Source organism: Ambystoma mexicanum, chromosome 5p (assembly GCF_040938575.1).
Source record: "Ambystoma mexicanum isolate Mex_15411 chromosome 5p, UKY_AmexF1_1, whole genome shotgun sequence".
Lineage (NCBI taxonomy): Eukaryota > Metazoa > Chordata > Amphibia > Caudata > Ambystomatidae > Ambystoma > Ambystoma mexicanum.
In genome coordinates this window covers 970,261,507-970,285,200 of record NC_090930.1, presented here as the reverse complement: position 1 = coordinate 970,285,200, position 23,694 = coordinate 970,261,507, and the positions used below count along the sequence as shown (strand labels likewise).

The 23,694-nt window shown below is 43.4% G+C and overlaps 1 protein-coding gene across 7 annotated transcripts in view; it reads right to left on the bottom strand.

Annotated features, from left to right (window-relative positions):
• Nucleotides 1-22,696, bottom strand: part of MAK (male germ cell associated kinase) — a 695,810-nt gene extending 673,114 nt beyond the window's left edge. For 5 of the 7 annotated variants that reach the window (XM_069613432.1, XM_069613434.1, XM_069613429.1 and 2 more), the window contains exon 1: nt 22,543-22,696. The gene's annotated coding sequence lies outside the window, so the exon portion shown is untranslated. Of the gene's footprint in view, nt 1-22,397; nt 22,519-22,542 lie in introns of those variants that run through there. The other 2 variants (XM_069613430.1, XM_069613431.1) reach the window with 2 other exon arrangements.
• Between the last annotated feature and the right edge of the window lie 998 nt (nt 22,697-23,694).

Here is a 23,694-nt window from a genome sequence, read left to right as displayed (position 1 = left end):
CCAAGTTTCAGCATTCCTGATTCACCTTCCATGTGGTTCAAACGAGTGAGAGCTGGTTAAAATTGTTCCCATCTATTGGTTTGAATTAGCAAATTGCGTAAGGAAGTACAACACAAAAGGATATGCATACTTCCTACTTGCTTTGGTTTCTCCCGACTACCACTATGTCAGAATTAAGTACAGGAATGCAGTTAATTGATTAAAGCAGACACTGTAAGTCAGGTCGAGCCAATAAGCATTCCTATTTTTTGTCTCTAAAAAATGGTTCACACACTCAAACAGGTTCAGATTTACATTTTTTGAATTATTCAAACTAATTGGAATTCCCATTGTTTAGGCAAGCTTAAACCAGATCGAAGTCCTATCTCCGAAGGGGAAAGATGATGCACATTCCTAAGGGGACTGTTGTGACACCTGGACATTTAATTTGGCATCTTGCTTAAAAAGCATTCCTCCAAGTTCTCACGGCCCTGTAAATGTATTCTTGGCCTAATATTACTTTGCTATCTCAATTGTTGCCCTCGAAGGCTGTCCACATTTGCAGTTTGCTTTGGCATTCTGTTGTCCATTATGGACCTGAACCCACCAAGTCTTGAGTTATGTTAGTAGCTGACCCCTCTTTGTAAAGACGGATCTGCACTCATTTTATTTACCTCATATTATGCAAAGAGTATCTAATTCTAATCACTAGGTTGTAAAAGGTTCCTTGTAGCATATACATAAATTATTTTATTCTCATTTAGTGAGAAGGACAGCCTCGACCTAAAGAAAATGGATGGCAGGTGGTCACTGATAATACAAACACAATATTGTGCTTACACTCTCATAGAATGTGTCAGAAAGAAATTACTTTCCAATGTATTGGTGGGATAAACTAAACAGATTATCCATCTCGACCAGTCCACATTTTGCAATGCTGCTCGCAATACAGACCAAAACTAAAACACTAGGTAGTAAAGCAAACCCTACAAAAGTATCAGGAATGTGAAGGAATCCAAGTAATTCTGTAGTGATTCCATACTTTTGCCTCTTTCACATTTAACAAAATATTACACCAGTTAGCAAGCAAAAGCTACTTGGAAAGCTGGATGCAGCATAGACTAATATGAAGCCTCTAACCTGTGTATAGGAACAACATATAGGCCAACTCAATACTTGGTGTAAAAGGGAATGTTTGGCCAAATAACTACTTTAACTGGAAATAATATGCATGGACTAATGTTGTATCGAGTGGGGGCAGCAGCCTAAGGGGCTGGCCAGAAAACGTCTCTCTACTGCGTACATCGCTTTGTAAAGTTCACAAACCCCATTATTAGTGATGGATTGAATTCAAATCCCTCTTGAAAGGGTGGTCTTAGAATTTGGTAGCCAGTGATCTAAAATAGTGGTGCTGATGTTTAATACACATGCCTGTCTACAGTAGAGTCATCCAACGTGACCAATAAAAAGAGTGAAAAAAGGTTTATCTGCCCAAGGGTCAATTTAGTACTTTGAAGCCCTTTTCACCTTTCAGATATGCAAGATCTCTCCCACAGAGACACATGTCACAAAACGAATATGCAGAGATGAATAAAAATAATGTTATTTATATAGCAGTTTCGCCAAAGCGCTATGCATTAAACATTTAAATACAAGTATTATCACTCAACCAAAGTTGTTACTCATTTATCGGCCCTGGAAGGATGAAAGGCTGAGTTGGCCTTACTGGGATTTGGACTAGCGACTAGTGGACCACACACAGATCACAGCAGCGGGCACTCAAGAAGAAAAGACATCTGTAGCGATTTCCAGCAACCAGAGAGCATGTTCTAACTGAAGCCTGATGCAGCCCTTCCTTACAATCAACTTGGGGGTCCCGAATGAGAACTCCTACTCGTAGGCTGATGAGATTCACTAGACTCAAGACTGCATTTTGAGCCATCCCACAACACGCTGTGATCTTGCTGGGCTGCAAACCGCCAAACAACTGGGACCTCGAGCCCGAGTGCAGAGCCTGGTCTTCCGAAGTCCGAACCTTGCTGAAACTTTAGTGGACTCCTGCTGGATCTCCGGAGACACACTTCCAGTCCATAAAGTACCCTCAACAGAGTGCAGGACTGAGAGAGTGAAGAGAATCTGACCAGCGATGTTCGTTCTTGATCTGGCTGCTGTGAAAAGATGCCAAATCCACAGAGCGGTGAGAAAGCATGAAGAGTCCTTTGCTAGAAGCCTCCTCTGACAACTGCTACTGCAAGTGCCCATCCAGTGTCCAGTTCTTTCGTCTCCAGACCAAAAATCCAAGTACCAGGTCCTGTGCTGCAGCATACTGAAGGCATGCATCCAAAAGGTCTTCTTTTCTCCAAAGGTACTGTCTGGGCTTGGGTAAATCTTACCTTAAATCTGGTGTGCATCCTGTAAGGGTGAGTGGGGGATTCATGTGGTTGGGAGTTTGCCCATACCACTTGCCCGGGCCTAATGCTGGAACATATATAGAGTGAGCCTTCTGTGAAGCCCCTGGACACTAACTCTGAAGCTAGTACGAAGAAGCTATCCTCTGGAACTTTGACTTTCCTGCAACTGAAACCCATCCTAACCTGCTTTCAGCTGGCTCCGAGACCACTAGGGTGCCTCTTCAACCTCTGGGAAAACTCATGCTATAGACTAGGGAAGGACTTTATAAGGTGAGGATTCTGTCTTGAAAGTAGAACAAGTATAAAAGTGCCAACTTGCTAAAGAGGTTAGTGTGGTAACTATCTCTGTGAAAGAAGAAGTTACAGTGTCATTGAGTGTATGCTTACCTTTGAGTTGCATTCTGCCCCTCGAAATAATATATAAGTTGCTTTACTAACTTTCAATGGTGCCCCCCTTCAGAAAAGAATCCCCTCTATTCAGAAAAGTAATAAGTATTGGTACTGTTTCATTATTCTTAACTGGATGAGTGTAAAATCTTACCAATAGGGTTTCCCTTGAATAACAGATTGTCATTCTTAAAGTGTACTCATAGGTTTCGCTTTCCCTGTTCTGCTTTATACAGATCTAAAACGGTCTGGAGGTTAAGACTTGTTTTATGAGGTGCTGGTAGCCCCTCTTAAACGTACATAGGTCTTATTTATCTTGAATAGCTGCTGCGCTTCTAAACTTGTAACACTAGGCTGTGCTATCCCCGATTTGCTTAGTGCATTCTAAAATAGGTATTGAGTGTTCATACTTATCACTGACTAGCTTGAGGCCCCTCCAGAAAGTATACGAGTTGTTTTACTAGCTGTGAACTGAGCTCTAAACAGTAATGGTGGAGCATACTTGTAACAGGGTTAAGTTATCATGTGATTTCACAACGGAGTGTAACTGCATGACTGACAGGGTCAATTGCCCTTGAATTGCTGATTGTATTCTAAAAGGGTATATAACCTGGTTTTACTCCCCAAGGATAGCCGACTGCCATTCGGAGTGTGTTGAACTCACCTTGAAAACTGATTGTAAGGTTATACTTTGGGTTTCATCCCATAAATATTGAGTTTGCTCTTATAATTGTGTTTATATGATATGCTATAGTACTTATTTCCCCATGATTTATCTTGGCCCACTTGTATTTAAATAAACCCTTTTTTTTATAATACATAGTGGATCAGTGTTTCTTTGGACCATATGTATGCTACATTTCTTTGCATCAAGCTACAGCGCTCTCTCCCTCCTAAAATAAGCTTGCCCGCTCTGGCCATGCTACCCACATTCTCAGGTGGTACAGCCTTATTCCAAGAGTGGAGCTAATGTACTGCCTCAGATATGGCATTTCTGAAGTCTTGGTAGGACTTTAGAAAAACTGTACTAACAACCAGCAACCACTTTTACCAAACTGGTGAACTGTAACCCGCTTTTCAAGTAGTGTTTACCCAGATCGTGTTACTATTGTGCCGAGTACATGGCTGTCTTGTGTGGTTCTCTGTTTCAAATTCGTCCGTTTGTTCTAAAGCGAACACTACATTTATTTATTTGTTAACACAGTGTCCTGTCCAAATGTTATGAATGCTTAGTGATGTAGCTGAACCGCTAGGCTTGTTGCAGCATGCACTGATTTAGAACTGCGTGTGCATATTCTCAAATTCCTTCCCTCCCCTTTTTTAATGACAAACTAATAAATACAGCAGTTATTAGGAATGCAACAAACAATATTTACAACCTAAATTTGGGTATGGTTTCTTACATTTTTGACGTCAGTCAAAATGTATATCCTATGAAATAAGGGTTCAGGTGTCGCAGGCTTACACCAATTACATATGTTACGTCTCCTGTTGATCAAGGACCATGATCGCCAAATGTGTGTATAATATGCAACATGCCATTCCACCTCAATGTTGTAGTTTGAATATGTAGTCTGGTGAGGAACGCCAGATGGAGGGCGTATGTGTCAAAGAAAAATCCATGAAGCCACTTGTTGACGGCTGCTTATTGTAAAGCTTTTAGAAAGTGTTAAATCAGAGGCAGCAAGCCCAGACTTTACTTGCTGTTTTACGTAGTCCTACACATTTTCACAATACGCATACATGCAATGATGTGGTTCCAGTGGTTGATGGCGTGGGGGCATTGGTGTGACATGGCTTTAGGGCTACCTCCTGGGAGGTACTTAAAGCCACTGTTGAAGCTAGGCAATGTTAAATTGTGTAAGCGTGGGGAAAGTATGCCACTGCCCCGAACATGTTCTATCTGTGCAGGAAGTAATCTCAGCTGAACATAGTTTAAACAAGTATGCCCAGCACTATATGCATGGTTGTGGTAGAAGGCTCGTTCTTGCATTGCCCCATGCAGAAACGATACAGATCTCTTGATCATGCCATCATTAAACCCAGAATTTACCGATTATGTTCTATGCACCTAGTGCTCAATAGTGGCTATTATGAGCGAAAATCAACTATCCAAGTCGACAGTAAAACATGTGCATACACAAAACATGAATAACGGCTCTGACATGCACACAAATAAAATGTAATTGCACCTAACACTTGGTATTTCCCTCGTATGTTTGTGAATTTGGCAGATATTACAAAGTGGTGCACAATATGTTTTCCTGGAATTGGCACCAACACAGGCACGTAGCGAGCCAGTCCGTATCCTCACAAGAGAGGTTTTAGTGGTGTGGGGGCACTATGTAAGTATCTCTCATTATTGTTTGCAACATTTTGGGGTGAAATTGGATACAATCCTAGAGGATTCACAGACTATTCTTTAGAGGAACAGATTACACAGCCGGCTGACGTATGGTTGGGCCGGCCTACTGCCCTGCCAGCCAGCCTTGCCAGCCAGCCAGCCCACCACCAGCCAGGCCTCCTTTTGTATGGCACAGGCCAATACTGGCCAGGGCAGGTCAGCACGGGCGACGGTGTCTGCCATCCGACTCTGGCTCAGGACTGTCACTGGCAGCAGGACCGCAAAGGGGTTCTGCGCCGGCAGGCAAAGAAGCTTACAGTTAAGCTCCCTGCTGGCTGGCCGTCTCATAATCAGCAACTACTAAACGTATCTTTATCACAATTGCAATGTATGCACGCACGCCATAGGGCCACTTCCTGTGATGTCACTTGCGGCGGGGTCAAATTACATCACCTGTGATGTCATTGTGGAGGTCGGGGGTCATGTGATGTCATTTCCGATACCCCTGGTCTTTTGGTGAAATGACGTCCCCGAGTGTTAGCTCCATGATGATATCCAGATGCCCAACTCCCTGAACCGGCTTCATGTGGGGTCATGGGTATTCGAGCTGGATAGGGCAACACACTGTGCACAAGACAACCAAACAAAGGAACTTCTGACTTGTCACTGTCGTGATATAGTTAACCCGATTTCAATGCAGGACCCTCTTATGCCATTTTGCTACTGCTATTGCCTTCGATTACCATTTGCTGGCACAGGTATTTGAGAAGAATAGGGTGGTCTACATAGTTAACACCAGGTTCGAGGTTGAATAAAGTAATGGCAGCTGGACCCTGCAATAAAAGAAAAGCAGACAAGGTTTTGTAATTTCTATTTGCAAGTATTTTTGAAGGTTGAGGGGGAAGACAGGGAAGTCATGTTCCTTCCTAGGTGGAAAGTCTAGAGATTTCAGGTGTATGGGAGCGAGGGGCCCCCAGATCCCCTCGCGCCGTACACTCCTCAGTACGAGACTTGGACCACGTGCCTCCAGTAGTGGGGTTGCCCTTATGTAAAGTTAACCACGGTTGAACTGCAACATAGATGGGACTACTGAGCAGGACACGGGGAATCGATCTTTTATGCCCCCTTTCGACTCTATCTTGGGTAAACAGGCCTCACTGCGATAGTACAGCAATGCTCAGCTCCCCTTCCACTGCAATAGCCAAGGACAGAGACACACACACAAAAGGCGCGCAGGCAGCTGGCTGGCCCCCACCCTTGCAGTCCCCCTGCGAAGGAAAGCTCTGCGCTCCCATTCTCACGCTGAAGCTGGAAAAAGTTGCAACAACCAATATGATACAGTTTTCTTCCTCTGAGATCACTGTTAGCATGAGAACCAGGATGAGCTAAGCACTTTCTGCTCATTCGTCCCCATAAACGTGCAGGCCACCCACCCCCATTTAGAGCAATTTTATTGCCATCCTGACCCTGCGCTCCCTGTAAGGTATTTCTTTCAAGTGCCAGACCCTCGCCTGTGTTGCAAAACCCACCCAACACAACCACTACTAACCTTAAGTACTTTGCCACAATATATGTTTTTACTTACACTAATAGGTCTAAAGCTTAGGAGATATGTGAAACACAGCTTGACTCTTTTTACATGCACAATTAAGGTCAAGGCCTCCAATTAAAGCTACGAATGACCCAATTGTACTGACAAATACTATGTGTGATTTGTGTAGAAATATGAAAAGTAGCATAAAATGTTTAGATAATTTGTTATTTAGTGTTTTATGAATGCAACATATTAGCTTAGGTAGTGAACACAGTGACCGGACCCTGACCTGCGTGGAGCACAAGATATTTGACGTCCATCATCTCGTCAGCCACTCAGCCAATCAGAAGGAAGAGATGCCACCCACACCTACAGCACCACACCGCCTGGCCAATCGGGTCCATTTAGTATTTTTTGTTAGAGTTACTTTAATTGATATATGTACGAGTGATGATGTAAATGGTTTTTTGGAGGGTTTTTTGGGTTATTTCCTAGCTGGATAAATAAACCATCCTTTGAACTCTTGCAGCTGGGTCTCAGTGCCTCCTTCCCCGACAGGGGTTGTGTTGGTTATTTTATTTTCTCTTACACGTAGTAAGCCGGGGAAAGGCACCTACATGGGCTTTCTCTCAAAGAAGGCAAAGTCTCATTTTTCCTTCTCTCACTGTCTTTATGGGACCCTTTTTGCATTATCACCAGCTTTCCCACAATGCAGCATCGTAATGCTTCTTCTCTCACATTATTTCTAAGACATTTTGGTACTTCAAATACAATGGTCAGAATTCAGTGCCCGAGCTCCTCGCTCGCAGTCTGTATTAGATGCTTTCAAATTTGTCTACAAGTCCCATAATTCAGAGTCTGAACAATTCTTCTGGCACAGGTTTTATTATACACTTTAGTATGCAAAACATAATTCCTAGAATTTTCTGGAGAAGTCTGGTCAGTGTTCTCCGTTCTCTTGGTGTATCAAGACGTGTGGATGTGTTTCTGCTTCCAACAGGGCTTGCAGGCAACAGATAAGTCCCTTATATTAGTATCTTTGATACTGTCGGAAGGCACTTCCCTGCACACCCATAAATTTAAAAAAAAAAAACACAATCTCGTCAATATTTAAGTTATTATTAGGGCAAAGACGCCACTGTCAATCAGCCAGCTAACCCTCTGCTTCCACAGATAAGACCGCAACAGAGACATCGTTTTTAACTATTTTGCATAGGAGTAAACCTAAAATATGCCAACAGTTGCGAAACTGTGAATAGCTACAACTATTTGCATCAATTCGGAAAGCACTACTCCGGATCCCAATAGACCATTTATAATTCTATGCATATCTTAAGCAAAAGTGGTGCCGTATTAATATGAAGGCGGGGCAGACATCTCTGGAGGACGAGAAGGCTTTTATGGGATTAGCCCTACTAATCACAGCCTCAGCTGACAGCACTGAAATAGATTGTGGCAAGGATTACAAAGGAAGGCCCCAATTGCAAATATATGAACGGCTTGCCTCCAACACTACAGCACACTGAAACGTACTAAAAAATATCACTGTTAATGAATCACAGAACATTGGAATAACAGTGTTATAGATTTCTCTAGAATCAATCTTGAACATTTTGCAGTATTCTCCTTTGCCACCTTATCATCAGGTATCAAACAAACATTTCATGTGATTTAAGAAAGGGGTTCATAAATAGTGAGCAATGTACATGCATATACCGAAAACCCTCTTTTTGCACGATTAGAGAAGTTAAAGCTTTCAATAAAAAGTGGGTGATAATATACAAGTATACCCTCCACCCCCTTACAGAGAGACCCTCTCGGATGTGTTGCCCTATCTATCTGAGCTTCTCTTCTAGCTCCACCCCTTAACTGTAAGCTCTGAGCACAATGATTTTGCCCTGTAGCGATAGAAATGCAAAATGCTCTTCTGGCTTTTGGTGTAAGGATATTTTTTTTTAGGAGTGTGGCCTACTTCATATGGTTTCACAAAAAATATGAACACTTAGTAGGACAATATACGACCGCAACATCATAGAAAGAAAGGCTAGGTTTCTTCTTCGCCTTACTCCCGTCCTCCACAAAATAGTCAGGACGGGTATTTTGCCATTTAATTATAAAAATGCAAAATGCTCTTCTTGCATTTAGTTTGAGAATATTTTAAAGTAATGAGGTTATAAGTATTATTTGGGTATGCAACTACTATTAAGAGTTGGTAGGACAGTATGAGACAATAACAGGCGGTCACATTTTATTTTCGCTTGTATTGTATGCATACACATATGCCAGATGAGTAAATCGGCATGAACACGAATACACGGTATACATTGTTCATAACGTTATGGTGCATATGGCAAATCCACCAATAACAGTGACCTCTAAATGCCAAACATTTCTAAATACTTAGCCATCACTCTACCTCATAACGCTTTACCTGCTCTGCTTCACTGATGTTTGAAACGTATTGATACCAATGCCAGAGAGACAATCAACAGAATGTCATTCCTTCCCTTCAAAACTCTGAGCTCCTGCTTCTGTAATTGCCCTCAGCATGAACCCAAACAACTGCTCAGCTAACCTATGCATTATACTATCTGGAATTTTAAAGGGGAAGCATGGCATAGCTTATGAAGCAAAGGCTACTAGTCCAACTATAGATTTAAACCTACTGAAGACTGCCAGGCCACTGCTAAATTACAAAAGTAAAAAGGTGGTAACGGGTGATCCAGACACTGTTAGGAGCGCAGACAAAGAAACGGTAACATGTATGGTTTAACTGTGTCAACATCACTTTACGTGCATTTTCTTTATATACAATGTAAGCACTATTCCCGGTTGATCATCTGTCTGGTCAATACAGTCAGAAACTCTGAGCAATCAGTAGAACTAGCCAGCTTCGGAATTCACTGATTTTACTTGCGATCAAGCACTTTGTTTAAGCATGTAGAGGACCAAACCACACCTTTCAGTCAAATAAGGCAATTTCTGATGGGCTCTACCAAAATCAAACATCTGCCATGGACAGTTACCCCCTTCCCTTCATAGGCGTTCCAGAGGAGGGGCCAAGCAGGTCAACTGCCCTCCTTATGCTGTACTCTGCCCCCCTCACACCTCTAGACAAGGATACTTTCAGCAGGCTCAATGGTGCTCCTCTGACCAGCCAGCAATCACGTTTTAATCGATCGCTGTCCTCCCATCTGACCGAAAGCAGATAACACGAGTATATGGGCCATGAATATCGTTGGGGTGGGGACCCAGCTATTCTAAAAGCGGGCATCCTATACGCTGGTTACACTGTTTGTAACATTTGCTGCTTACAATTTAATATGAAACAAGAAAAACGCATTTTCAAAGTGAAACATGCTTCTTAAACCAAACCCACCAACAGATTCCTTTAATCTGATTTTTTGTGGGACTTCTCACACACAAACTGCCATTCTCGTTTCCCTTCCTTTGAGTAGGTCATCCCAGAGTATACTTTTAAAGATGTTACTGGCCTGTCAAACTGCTCAATCTAAATTAAATGCTGCTCTTCTTTTGACAGCAGCTATAAGGAAATTGAGCCTCAGGTTCATGGGCAGCAACTTTTGATTTTCACAATGTGGGGAAGGCAGCCCCTCATCCCCTCTCTGAATATGAGCAAGTGACCTGCCACTGGTCGAAGAGTGCATTTGACAGTACATATATTTTAGATGCAATTGCAAAAAGCCATGTTTTACAGGCAGCTTTAAACATATAACATCTCTGCAACGTTTGCTCAACCTGCTGAGCTGCCTTGGGTGCTTTCTACTTTAGGACTTGTCACTATTTTCAAAGACTTCAACCTCAGGTGTGGATCCCCGATTGTGCTCAAAATCATAGCATTACCAACAGTGCAGTGTATGTACATGACTGTAAAGCCAATCATGTTTTAATCTCCGTTTTAATATTATCACACTTAGTTCCCAATATATGTTTCTCTTGTATATAGCTTCATTATCCTTGTTGTTATGTTCTCCTGTTTGGCCTAGAAAGTATGACATTACCTTCCATTCATTGAACTGTTATGATTTGACCATAGAATGTGAATAATGGCAGTTAGCTTGGAAAGTTGAAAGGGGTATCTGTAGTTCTACCTTTTATGCCTAAAGAAGAATAAACTTACCTTTCCTTCTGCAACTTCAAGGTGTCCTCAACTTCATTATATTGGCTACGAGCCGTCCTTTAACTGCAGTGGAGGAGGATATGGTATGATATGGCCTTTATAATGCGCCTATACACAAGTGTTTCAAGGACGGAGAAGCAAATCCACAGAGAATTGTCTTCTTCTGGTGTTGCCGTGTACCCCAATTGCTGGAGGTCGTTTGGAGTGGTGCGAGCCGCGCAGGTCCTTGGAGGGGCTGCTGGTACACTGGTTTAGCATGGTGCATGCAGGGCATGTCGTGGACTGCTGTGGCTTTGGCTTATCAATCTATGGAAGGCTTTGGTGGGTCATAATGTTGGTGGTAGGGCAACCAGAAAACACTTCTACAAAGCCCAAACAGTGCCAGCAAGTTGCACACGTGTCCTAAGAGGATGACTGACATTACTGGTCCAGATTTGTTCTTGTCCCAACCTGGTGAACCACTGATCAGGTAGAGGGACTGGAAGGAGCATTTTCTCAAATTCGTTTTAGCAGTTTATGGCACGAATTACGCTGTTGACAGGAAGGATGCCTTGCTTTATCACTGTCTGGGTAATGCAGGCCAGGAGGTGTTTAAGAGGCTTCCAGAGCCTACTCAGCCCCCAGAAGTCACACCGTGCAGCACTATGAGGTTAGAGAGGACAGGATTCTGGCCAGGTATAATTTTGGTACTGATGAGCAGAAGAGCAGTGAAACTAATGAGGATTTTGTCACTGCGCTTGGCGGCCTTTCTATCAAGTGTAGTTTTGGTCACTGTCACGACAAGTATATTCGTGATCAACTGATGATTAAGTGCTCCCATCACAGGATCAGAGAAGAACTCTGGAAGAAGATGGACCCTAACTTAGAATGATTGAAATTGCTAAACAGGTTGAACACACCACACAATGCATCAAGCAGCTCAGCCTGGAGACGGGGAAAGCATTCACAGAGAAGGGTGCTGTAGGGGCCCACGCTATCTCTATGGCGAGGAGTCATCGCCAAGGGGGCAAGAAGTCTGGTGAAATAAAAATAGTGATAACAGGAGTGTTAAAACCTTTGGAGGGAGGAAAGATAATATTGATACCCTCAGACAAGTCGGTTGATCTAATGACTGGCAAAAGAAGAGATGCTTCAGATGTGGAACTCAACAGCATTTTGCTAACTCAAAAGAGTGTACAGCAGTGTATGTGAAATATCACCTGTGCATGATGAAGGGTCATTTGGTTAAGTGCTGCAGGATGTCTACCAGATCTGGAAATGTCCAGGAGAATGTTTGTGGATATGGGGATTCAGATTCAGAAACTGTATAGTGGTGCGAGGGTCATTCAGTTGGTGAATGCATTGATGGTGGTGAGGTTAAAGAAGTCTATGCCTTTAGTCATGGCCAATGGTGTTGAAGTGCTAATGTTAAAAAGACAGAAGTGCTGATTAAAATTTGATTGGGAGAGATACTTGGGAAAATAAGTTCCCCAAATGTCTTCAAGCCGCTGTCAAGGCCAATGCCTATAGTGAAGATTAACATAATTGGAGAAATGCAAGTAGAGATGGAGTTCCAAGGGAGGACGCTCCAGGAACAAGGTTTTTGTGACCAGTATCGGGGCGATTTACTTTCACGGAGTAGTCAGACAGTGTTGGGGATGAAGCTAAATCCCAATGCCAAACAACCAGTGTATTCACCATTATTGGTGGAAGTTACAAGTGGCAGGATGTGCAGTGTGGAAGGGGAACCCTCCAACATCAATGAAGGTGATATTGCGTCATGGGTTCCACAAATCATTTTAGAATAAAGTAAGTTGTCTGGGGAAATTCATGCACAAGATCAAACTTAGGCAAGGTGTGGCTCCAATAGCGGCAAAGATGAGAACTTTGCCCCTAGAACTTGAGAAGAGAGGTGGAGATTGAGCTGAATCGCATGGTCAGTGAGTGTGATTGAGCCTACGGAGGTGTCAGAGTGGGTGAGCCTGATAGTTGTCACGAGGAAGGCCAATGGGTCTGTGAGGCTATGTATGGACTTGGGACAATTAAATATGAATGTGATTGCAGAAAAATGTACTGTACCTAAGATCGACGTGTTCATCCCAGATCTTTCTGGGGCCAAGGTGTTTTCCTTACTTGATTTGAAGTCAACATACCACCAAATTTCCCTGCATCCTGACTCATGTGATTTGACTGCTTTATTACTCATGTTGGAATGTTTAGGTGTGTGCGAATACCCTTCAGGCTAGTGTCAGCTGCCAGCGTATTCCAAAGAGTAATGCACACATTACTTGGCGGGCTTGCTGGAGTCAAGTTCTACCAAGATGACATCTCGATAAGGGGATGCGATCTGGTGGATCCTGATCACATATTGTGTCTTATTCTTGAGAGGGTGGTAGACGCTGGCCTTACTTTGACATTGGAGAAGTGTAATTTCAGGAAGGGTGAGGTTGAACACCTTGTTAAGCACAGTGAAGGCCATTGTGCCTGCGCCCAGAAACAAGATGGAGGTGTCTTTGTTTCTGGCACTGGTTGAATACTATGCCAAGGTTATTTAGAACCTGGCAAGTAAAATAGGAGAGCTTGGGAAGCTTACAAGGGAAGGGAGTCAAATGTGCCTCGTCACACGAATGTGATGAGGAGTTCAGATGTGTTCAAGAATTTATTCTGGTGGTGCCAGCACCCAGAGGGTTCAGAGTCAATCTTAGAACTATAGTTTATACTGTTGCCAGAGACCTAGGTCTTGGTGCACGAGTATGTCAATGGGATTAAGTATACAACAGCGTGCACATCCAGGACCCTGAAAGACGTAGAGAGGTGGAGCTATTCAGTGATTGCGCAGGAAGTATTGGCAGTGATTTAGCCCATTGAGAAATTTAATGTATAGCTGTATGGTAGGACATTAAATGTAAGAACAGATCACAAGCCTCTTGTTAACATTTTTAACAGGGGTGGCCTGGATGATGTCCCAAGGCGGATTATGAAGTGGGTGACAAAGGTTCAAGAGTTGAATTTTGTGTTGAAACATGTATAAGGGAAGAAAAATGTGACTGCTGATGTCCTTTCACGCAATGCCATTATGGAGCAAAGTTCCAATTCTGATGATGTATCAGAAGATGATAGAGATATTTTTAGAGTTTATGAGTGTTTGCCGGAAGACAAGTGGGCAAAGGCATGTGAGGAGAATGAGGTTTATCAGTATTTCAAGCTTTGTATCATGGAGAGGTGGTGAGGGAGAAGAAGTACCAGCCAGCTGCAATTTATCAGTGAAAAAGAAATGGAGGCGAATTAAAGATGAACTTTCTGTGCATGGAGAATTAATATGCAAAGGAGAATGGTTGTTGGTCCCGGAGGGTATAAGAACTGTTGTGAAAGAATTGGGGCACACACGTCACATGGATATTTCAAGGACAATGTCAGTCATTAGTGCTGATTTTTGGTGGCCTCAGATGAATGCAGAAATTGAACAAGTCAAAGAGTGTGGGAGCTGTTGGGAGAGTGACATGGTTTTGAAACCAAGAGTACCTCCCATGGTTGTGCCAACTGTCCCATGTGTTCCTTGGGAAGTTATTGCCATTGACATATTGGGTCCTTTGAATCTTGCAAGAGTGTAGGACAGCTATGTTATTGTGGTGGTGGACATGCTTTCTAAATGGCCAGAGGTAGGAGTTTTAAAAGAAATGACCACTGCTAATGTTATTACATTTTTGGAAGGTGTTTTCATAAGAGAGGGGTTTCTTTCTACGATTGTCATTGACAATGTGTCTCAATTCACGTCTTTTGAGTTTGAAAAGTGGTTGAAGTCTTTGGGGAATTGGACATAGGATGGCTGCATTGTATCATCCCCAGAGTAATGGATGTGTTGAAAGTTTCAACAGGACAATCATGGATGGGGTCAGAATTGCAGTTGTCAACAATGAGAACTGGAAGGATGCTTTGTTGCAGAGGGTGTTCCAGTATAGGGTCACAACATGCCATAACAGTGATTACCCCATTTGAACTTTCAGGGGCCGGGAGCGCGATACTTCATTGACCCATGGGTGGCTTGGGAGGGGTGCAGTGGGAAGAATTTGGTGCAGTTAGACACTGAAAAAATAAGAAATCACATTGTCACATGCAGTGAGTTGGCAAAGGAAAGGTATGACAAAAAGCATGCTTATTCACGAGTGAAGTGAAAGTGTTGTCACAGAGAAAGGGAAGGACATGCAATGCGAGATTTTCCATGGAGAAGGTAGTGGAAAAACATTATGGAAATGTTGTCCGAGTACTTGGTGGAGGTGTGGAATAAGGAAAGAGTGGCATCATTTCAATGATTGTTTCTACTTTCGGTGTCTGTGTTTCTAGGTATCCAGTTTCTATTTAAATGACAGTACTGAGAGAAGGAGTTGTGCGGCAATGTTAGTATCATACTTTATTCCCAATACGTGTTTCCCTTGTACACAGCTTCATTATCCTTGTTGTTAGGTTCTCCTGCTTGGCCTAGAATGTATGACAGAGAGGAAACGCTGTGTATCAACAGACCCAAGCACTTGGGAGCTTGCGCTGCCTGCTACTTACGGACACTTGAACCGATTACATGTGCATGGAAGAGGGATACTTTCGATACGAATCAAGGCAGTTACGTGGCAGAAATGCAGCGGCTGAGAGAGAAGTGTTTTTACACCCTTTTTTTCTCCCATGAGGAATGTGTTTAAACGTCTACAGCTGAGACGTTCCCCTCTTCACCATTACTTAGCAGTATTTGCAGTGGCAAAACTGGCATTGTGGTTTGTCTTTCTACTAAATGCCTTGAGTCACGTGGAAGCACCCCACTGTGGAGACATTCCTCACCTTCCCAGAAAAATTGTAATAATGTGTCTGTTATGATATTCATCTATTGTGTATAGTGGATTTCATTTTGGATCCCCTGATGAAGTTCACGCAATTTGTTCTAAATATATGTGAATGAAACATGCCGGACATATGAGCACCTCACATTGAAAGGTGTGGTTCAACCACCAACTTAGTGGTTTCAGTCACCCCAGTAGCACTTTTAAGGTGTAGACTATTAACAGAGAGTTGATTAATAACACACTTCGAACAAACCGAGCATAGTGGTTGTTTGGAAGTGCTACATACCAAAGCGTTACTATACACCAGGGTTTGTTTTGTAGTGTTATTCTGTCTAGATTTGACTAGGCAGGAGTCTATAGGGTCTATAGGTGACACCGAGGCAGGTTGGTGTGATTGAAAAGAATATTAAAAAAACTGATAAACAAACTGAATTAGAACGGTATTGTGGTTTTGTATTTGATGTTTTAGTAAGAGTGCACCATGTTTTACACTTTTTTTAAGATGTGTTGGTGTTTTTTTAAGATGATTGCATACTGTGTTTTTTCTTTAATAAAAATTGTACTTTGTTATATTTGTTTGTCAAAACCTGGAACTCGGTCCTTATTTGGTCTACGGACCTTGAGTGGGAGTTGAGGGTGAGTTTGCAGAGGAGAGTGACGTGCTGTTCCCTTTTTGTCTAGTATTGTCTAGAAGCCTTTTCAAACGAGTTCAGGAACAGTCTCTCACAGTTATTAATTGACCTCATTACCTGCCATTCCTGTCACGGTTATGATTTGACCCTGAAATGTGAATAACGGCAGTAAGTCTGGAGAGTTGAAAGGAGTAGCTGTGGTTCTACCTTTTATGCCTAAACAAGAACAAACGTACCTTTCCTTCTGCAACTTCAAGGGGTTCTCTACTTCATTATATTTTCTACTTTATGACTTGTCACTATTTTCAAAGACTTCAACCTCAGATGTGGATCTCCGATTGTGCTAAAAAAAATCACAGCATTACCAACAGTGCAGTTCATGTAGTTGACTTTAAAGCCAATCATGTTTCGTCTCCAGCCACACTGACACTGCACGAAGATTCATTTAGGATGTGCAGCCAGAATTTGAACCGTCTAAGCATCTCTATGGTGGCAAAGTGATATTCCTACCCCGTTGCCAAAAATCTAAGTAGGAAGTTGCCCATTTTCTCCCTCTGTTCTTGGCGCCAGTGGGTGATAACTCATGTTTAAATGGGCTGGCTTTGACTACATATTATTTGAAGCCAAGCTGGGGTTAATGTTTGTTTTGGTTAAAAGCACACTACCTCTTGCTGAATGCATACTACTGGGTAGGCCGCAAACTGAGTAATGTCTTCTCAATAAAGGTATGCTGTCTCTTGCTTGTATTTACATCATCCATAACAACAAGCTGCATGCCCTCATCAAGGAAACTGAGCAGGTAGCTATCATATGTAAAACCCAGTGGGAGGATTAAAGACACCTCAAATTAGCCTATGTCATGTTTAGATGCAACAATAGCTTTTTTCAACACATTGCATTCTGGTAACTTATAAATTGGCTTTATAGTCTGAAACTTAAACTACAAATAGAGTGCTAGAAACCAAATACCGTTTTAACGTCCTTTAACAGCCCAGCACTTACACCCCAACTCAAGGACTGTTTCAGCACATTATCATAACATAGTGCAAATAAGCAACAGTGGGTTAACCCTTTTCCCCTATAGCCATTCCTCCAGAATGTTTGGATATTTGTGGGACTAAAAAGGGACTGGAAAGGGTTTCAGTGGCATGCAATTGCCTGGCCACTGTACTCAACCCCCATGCTCCTTCTAGCTGACAAAGAACTACCAACATTGCCACAATCAATGTGTACATAAAAAGCGAGCTAAAGCCTTTATGGGCAGTCTGGGGGGTTGAGGGGCTCAGAGAACAAAAAGTAATGTCCATTGCTGCATAGGCAGCGTTACTGCAAGAGCCCTCCAACCCTAGAGAAAAAGAACAGAAGCCAAGTGCAGCACGAGCTGTACAGGTAGTACAAGTGAAAGCTTCTATTATAGAAAATAGGTACAGAAATTGCAACCAGAGCCTACAACTTATCGTCTTTCCCATTCACCCAACTCTATTGTAGTTTGGAAAATTTCCAGGCAGCTAACCCGCCTACACGCAAGACTGAGCCTGCTAAACTTCTAGCCCAGTATTCCCTGTGATTGAGACAGGTCCAAAGTTTAAATATATGATCCTTTACTGTCTATCAGGAGCCAAGATGGGGGATTGCAGTGCAAGAGTAATGTGAGCAGATATTTTTAAACTAAGGATGCTGGGCGGCATGATTTCTGACTACGCCTCTGACATCTGTGTGCAATCTGCAGTCACACATTTGATTTCTGGTTGAGTCGACATAGTGCTTATGAGTTGATAAATTGCGTGCCTTGAAGTTCCTTCTCCTCTTTTCTGTCAACTATACAATGGAGCTCAATGCCCAGGTAACTCTGCACAGAGGACAATCAATCCGTCTTAGGAAAATGTCTAAAAACCTAGCTGCTCACTGAACCACAACAGACAAACTAGCATGTCACCCTCCAAAGACCAAAACAATCAGAACGTTCAACCTGTAACCACACCAAACTCGGACTGTAGAACTCACCAGAGCTACTAAAGTGAACGAGCATGGTCCTGCAACATCCAAGGGATTTTTAACATGGTAGCCATCATAAATCTGGACACAAAGAATTATCATAGAACTAACCTCTAAAACCAGTACAAAGAAAAAAAGGAGACAGAACCCATCCAGTCTGATGTGCAATCCGTCTTTGTACAACACTTACAGGAAGAACTCTGTGAAGATTGGAAACCATTTCGGTCAGTCTTTCAAACATGTTCTCCCCATCAGACACAAGGCACTGACACCACCCCACAATCATCACTAAATGGACTCAAAAACAATAACAATCCTACATCTCAAAAAGATATCAACCTTACGTTAACTCCACAGCCTTAGGTTAGACGTAAAAAAAACAAATAATGGGACGCTTCATGCACCCCAAGTCACCTCCTCCTTCCTCAACTGATGGACTCACCTTTCTTTCTACTATCACTCTGAAAGTACTTACACGGACCAACACACTCATGACTGATTAACACCTGTTACGACCACCCAAACACAATAATGTTGGGGGAGCAGGGAGCTCTGAGCTCCTCCCTCAGCCTCGTACATATTTTGATCCATCGCAGACTTTGCTATATCAGGAGATCTACCAGTGACCCAGCACTGTAATCCGATAGATTTTGCATGGTTTCCCTCTGGATACAGCACATATTCAAGTATCAATACCACAAACTACATGGAACCATACTGGCACTCAGGACTCTAGTGGAAACGTACAAATACTGCGCCTTTATAATGCTGACTGCATTCTAAAAAAATCTGATTCCCATTCCCTGCGACCAAGCCGCAGCAGGGGTGTCCCCTGCTCCCCTTGGTCGCTGTAATGGAAGTCACTGGTTGTGGGGGTGTCCCCTGCATACCTCTGTGGTTAGCGGGGGATAAGAAAGTAAAAGCTCAGACCCACGTAAGTGGGAGTAAATGACGCCGCAGCGATATTGGGGAGTCGGCGGCGCACACAGAAGCGTGCCGTTGTAAAGGTAAGTGGGGGCGGGAGCGAGTACGGCAATGCGGGCAAAAGTGATCTAGCTGATCACTGCGCCGTAGTTGGAGTCGACATTTTCGTCGGCAGAATTACAGGCGACGCAATGATCACATAGATCCAACTCTAGTTACTTCCAACCTGCATGCATCAATGCCACGTTTCACAGGTATCAGGTATTAATTTCGCCACATATATGGTCGTCGTAAATAATATCGCCAGGAAAATGTTGTGTCGATATTATTTGGGTGACCATATATGTGGCGATAGGGGCAAAAAAAAAAAAACATTTAAAAAAGATAAAAATAAAAAATGTAGGGGTTGCGGGGGTGTCCCCCGCATGTTCCATGCAATAATGTCGCCACAAAAAACGACCATTTTTCGGCTATATTTTTGTATGGCGATATTTTTCTGGTGACATTATTACATGGAACCGTTTCACACGTCGCATCTGGCTGCCCTTTTTTTTTTGAAGAACCACATGCCACAAGGTCATCACAAATTTCAGAGATCGTCTATACAAGACCACTTTACAATATATTAACTTACTATTAAAACCATTTACGTGTGTAGTGAGAACACTTACTACTGCTCCTAGACAAAGGTGGTATCTGCCATGAAGTGCTAGATAAAAATCGTGATATTATTATTGCTAAATTTGCGATAGGGGAGATGGAACAATGTCATGAGTTATCTGTTTAAAGCACTCAGTCAGCACTTTAGAGAAGACTGCATAACTGTCATATTGGAGTTGATACGTGTAAGTTTTCACCGAGGTGGAATTCAGTGTGTTGTAGGATGGAGACTTTGAAGGTTACAGTTAAGTGGGAAGGATAAGGGGTGATCACAGACTATTGCTGTTTTCTTTTTATTTCATTAATTGATTTTAAGCTGCAGCAATAAAGGATGATGAAATGTGTTAAGAAAATCGCACAGTAAAAAACGTGTAAGACCAAATGTTTTTGAGGGCTTTTTTGCAACCGCAGAACATGTTGCTTTTTTAGGGTGTCCATTAACTTGATGCAAACCTTTTATCACCTTAAAACTACTCTGAACTTGCATTATGTCAACTTGTTATTAAATAAAAGCATTTTGTTAAAATATATGCTTAATTAAACCAGTTTGGCCCGTTAACTTTCATTTGTGTGTGCCCTCCCTTCCGTCCCATTTGTGCCCCCTGGTTTGCCCCCCTAATAATGATCCCTAGAGATGCCACTGCTTCGCTTTTGGATTTCCCCTGCAGACAACAGTCTGTATTGCCTGGCAGTGTGTGGTGAAGCACAATACACCTCTCTGAACAACCCTCTGCGCTGTGAGACCAATGCCCTGGTGATTAGGTACAGTCCAATAGCTTATTATTAATATGCTATAAACCACACACGTTGAGTTTTCTAATATGAATAGCAATATATTTACAAGTAGCTCCCCACGCGCATTTTAAGAGATTTGAAGACATCAAGAAGTTTTGTAGCCAAATAGTGAAACAAATCCAAAGGGCAAGTACATTTTAATTATAGAATGCGACCAGCAATCTCCTCTTTACGTATTGTAAGGGGCAATGTACTCCTTATAGTACAGGATCCCTTGTCCCTTTCCAACCTGCGTGTTTCTACAATGAGTTGTCAATTTCTTCTCTGCTGCAAGATCCCTTTCAGTTATGCATAGGCAGAATACAAGTAGAATCTATACCATGGATACATAAACATCAGAAGAGTAGTAAGTGATGTTATTTTTTTACTCCAGGTGAATAGGGCTGTCGCAACAAGATTAGAACACTTCCACGTTGAACAAGGATTGCTAATGAATACCAGATCATGCAGCTCAGCACACCTGCAGAAAACAGAGGACCAATTCGCAGAGAATGTCAGATATGGAGAACACCGCAGCACTGACCTAAAATATACCTGATGGCGAACCACGATATTTAATCGAATCCACAAAAGTACGATACATTTGACGAATACGGAGGCTCGAGAGATCTGTAGCCAGGACAGAGAAATTATAAACCTATGCAAATGGTCCCGTTATGGAGTTAACAAACGCCAATCTTAACCTGGAGATGATGAAACTTTATTGTGTAGCCTGATGTTGCACAGCACGTTACCCTTAACTTGCGTTGCTAAGCCCATACACATGTTTGCTGCAATTAAATCCGATCCCTAACCGGTGATGGTGGATTCAGTTGTTGTCTTGCTTTTATCGTTGAATATTGAGTGCCAATGTTTTTATGTAAGGACGCACCTGTTTTGTGCACGTAAAATGATTGATACATGAGAGCATTTGCTTGATTTAATTAAAGGACAGCACTATGTTTTCATGCAGTTCCATTGGATGCATGCAAGTGCGATCCCAGGAGTTTGGATGCGGTTACCTGCGGTAGTCATAACAGTTGGACGAGCCCAGATACATCACCATGTACCTGCAGCAGCAGCCGTGTTACTTGATGGGAGCGATGGCTTTACAAAGTCCAGGCAACCGCGATTTGATATTACAGCGAGCCAGAGGTAGACCACCGTGGGAGATGTGAGCCGAGACCTCCGTCTATGCGGGATGCGCACTACTACTACTCCGTTTGAAGAAATCATCAGCAGCCAACGCAGTTGCTCGTCTGTGGGCATTACGCGATAACAATGGGCACTAAAAGACATAGGTGGGCGTCAGCAGACGCCAGTGAGCATCGCCCAGGAACAGCAGCTATCAGACTGAATAAGAGGCGCAACTGAGTCTGTCTGAGAGGACTTGGGATTGCACCCGCTGGCACCAAGGGCACCGGTAGACGCCCGATATCAACAGCCACAGGTGGGTGCCAAGGTGCTACCAGAAAGCACCTAGGGAGCTCACAGGGCCACCGTTGGCTACAGAGAAGCGCCCCATGGACGCAAGGTGATGTCAGGGGTGACGGCGCGCACCTCTGACCCACATGAACCCCGGCATAAGGAAGCACCTGTATGCACAGCCGGGCAAACCCGGGCACCAGGGGACAATGCACTCATCACCAAATACCAGTGAAAATTAACAGGGCATTCTGGGCAACAGTGTGGATAGCAGCATTTAACAGGTAGGTGACTGTCGTATTAACTGAGAGCCTAAGGGCGCCTGCGATAAACAATGGGCGTTGCGTGAATCAGTATGCATGGTGGCCAGCAATGAAACATACCAGGAATCACTTGCGGACACCAGCTGGCAGCGTTCCTTATCAGTGGCACCTGTGCGCAGACCCAGTAAAGGCGAACTGTGTCGCTTTCCACCACCCGCCTGGGCTTTGTCCATCTAAGGAAGATCCCCCCCTTTTCCGAACATACCGGCTTGTTTGTTGCTGTACTGTCCCGAGCGTGGTGGCCTGGCTGCGGGTCCTCCCTCTGTCCTCCCCCGCCTTGGTTCTGGGGAGCTTGCTGCTGGCAGCGCTGTGTCTCGTCTCCTTAGCAACGGCGCCGGTGCCGCGCACGCATTAACCTGGCCCAGTCTGGGCGGCGGGAACGCGCACGCACGGAAGGGCTTTATTCATTGAGAGAGTTCATAGGGACGCGCACGCTTCCTGGAGATTTTGTCGTAAGGAGTTTGGGTTGAGGATCGCTGCTGAAGCACAAACAGGAGCCATCTGGGAGACTGCATACCAACATTTCATCCCTGCTAATACGGAAAACGGACATAACAAACTCTGGTTTGTTTTAATGTTGAAAATCGGGTCGACCTAATGTCTGATCAAACAAGGTAGCAACATAGCCCTCAACTCACACGCTTTTTACCCGCTTTGTAAACAGCTGACTCACCCGCCAAGCCCCCTGCACGCCCAATGGTTTCAATGGGCCTCTCACCCGCCAAAAATAAAATCGGGTGTTTTCACCCGCCTTTGCGACATAAATGGTTGAGAGCTATGGCAAGAGCTAACTACACAGATGCGAAGGCTTGAAAAGGGAGGTTTTTTTTCTTTCGGTTGAGAGTTCTATTGAAGCATGTCATTGAAGCCAACAGTTTGGTTCACCTGTCCTGAGAGGGAGATTTTCTCACAGGAAGGGCAGAATTGAATTTTGCCATAGGACTGCATTGGAATGAGAACGTTTTTAGGAGGGGGAAAGTAAAAATAGCATCCTTTTTTAAAGGTAAACTAGGAAGCTCCTCCCCCTCCTAAAGTGGGACCTTGGATCTATGGCCTGTGGCCAGATAAGGGAATTGGCAGGTGCATGCATGCAAACCCTCCCGATTCAGGTGGGATACTTGTTATGACTGGACTTGAATATGTATGACTGGACCTGAGTGTGTGCAGAGTTTGAATGATGTCAGTCACTGAGTGATGTCATGTGTAGAATGTTGGATGAGTTGGAATGTTGTCTTGTGTGATTGTTCCACCCTAGGCAGTTGGTACGATTTAGCCTGGGCGGTGGGAACCAGTGGGCTTCCGCTTCCTCTCTGCTCCTACACTTGTTCTGTCATTTCATGTACTTAAGTGATGTAAC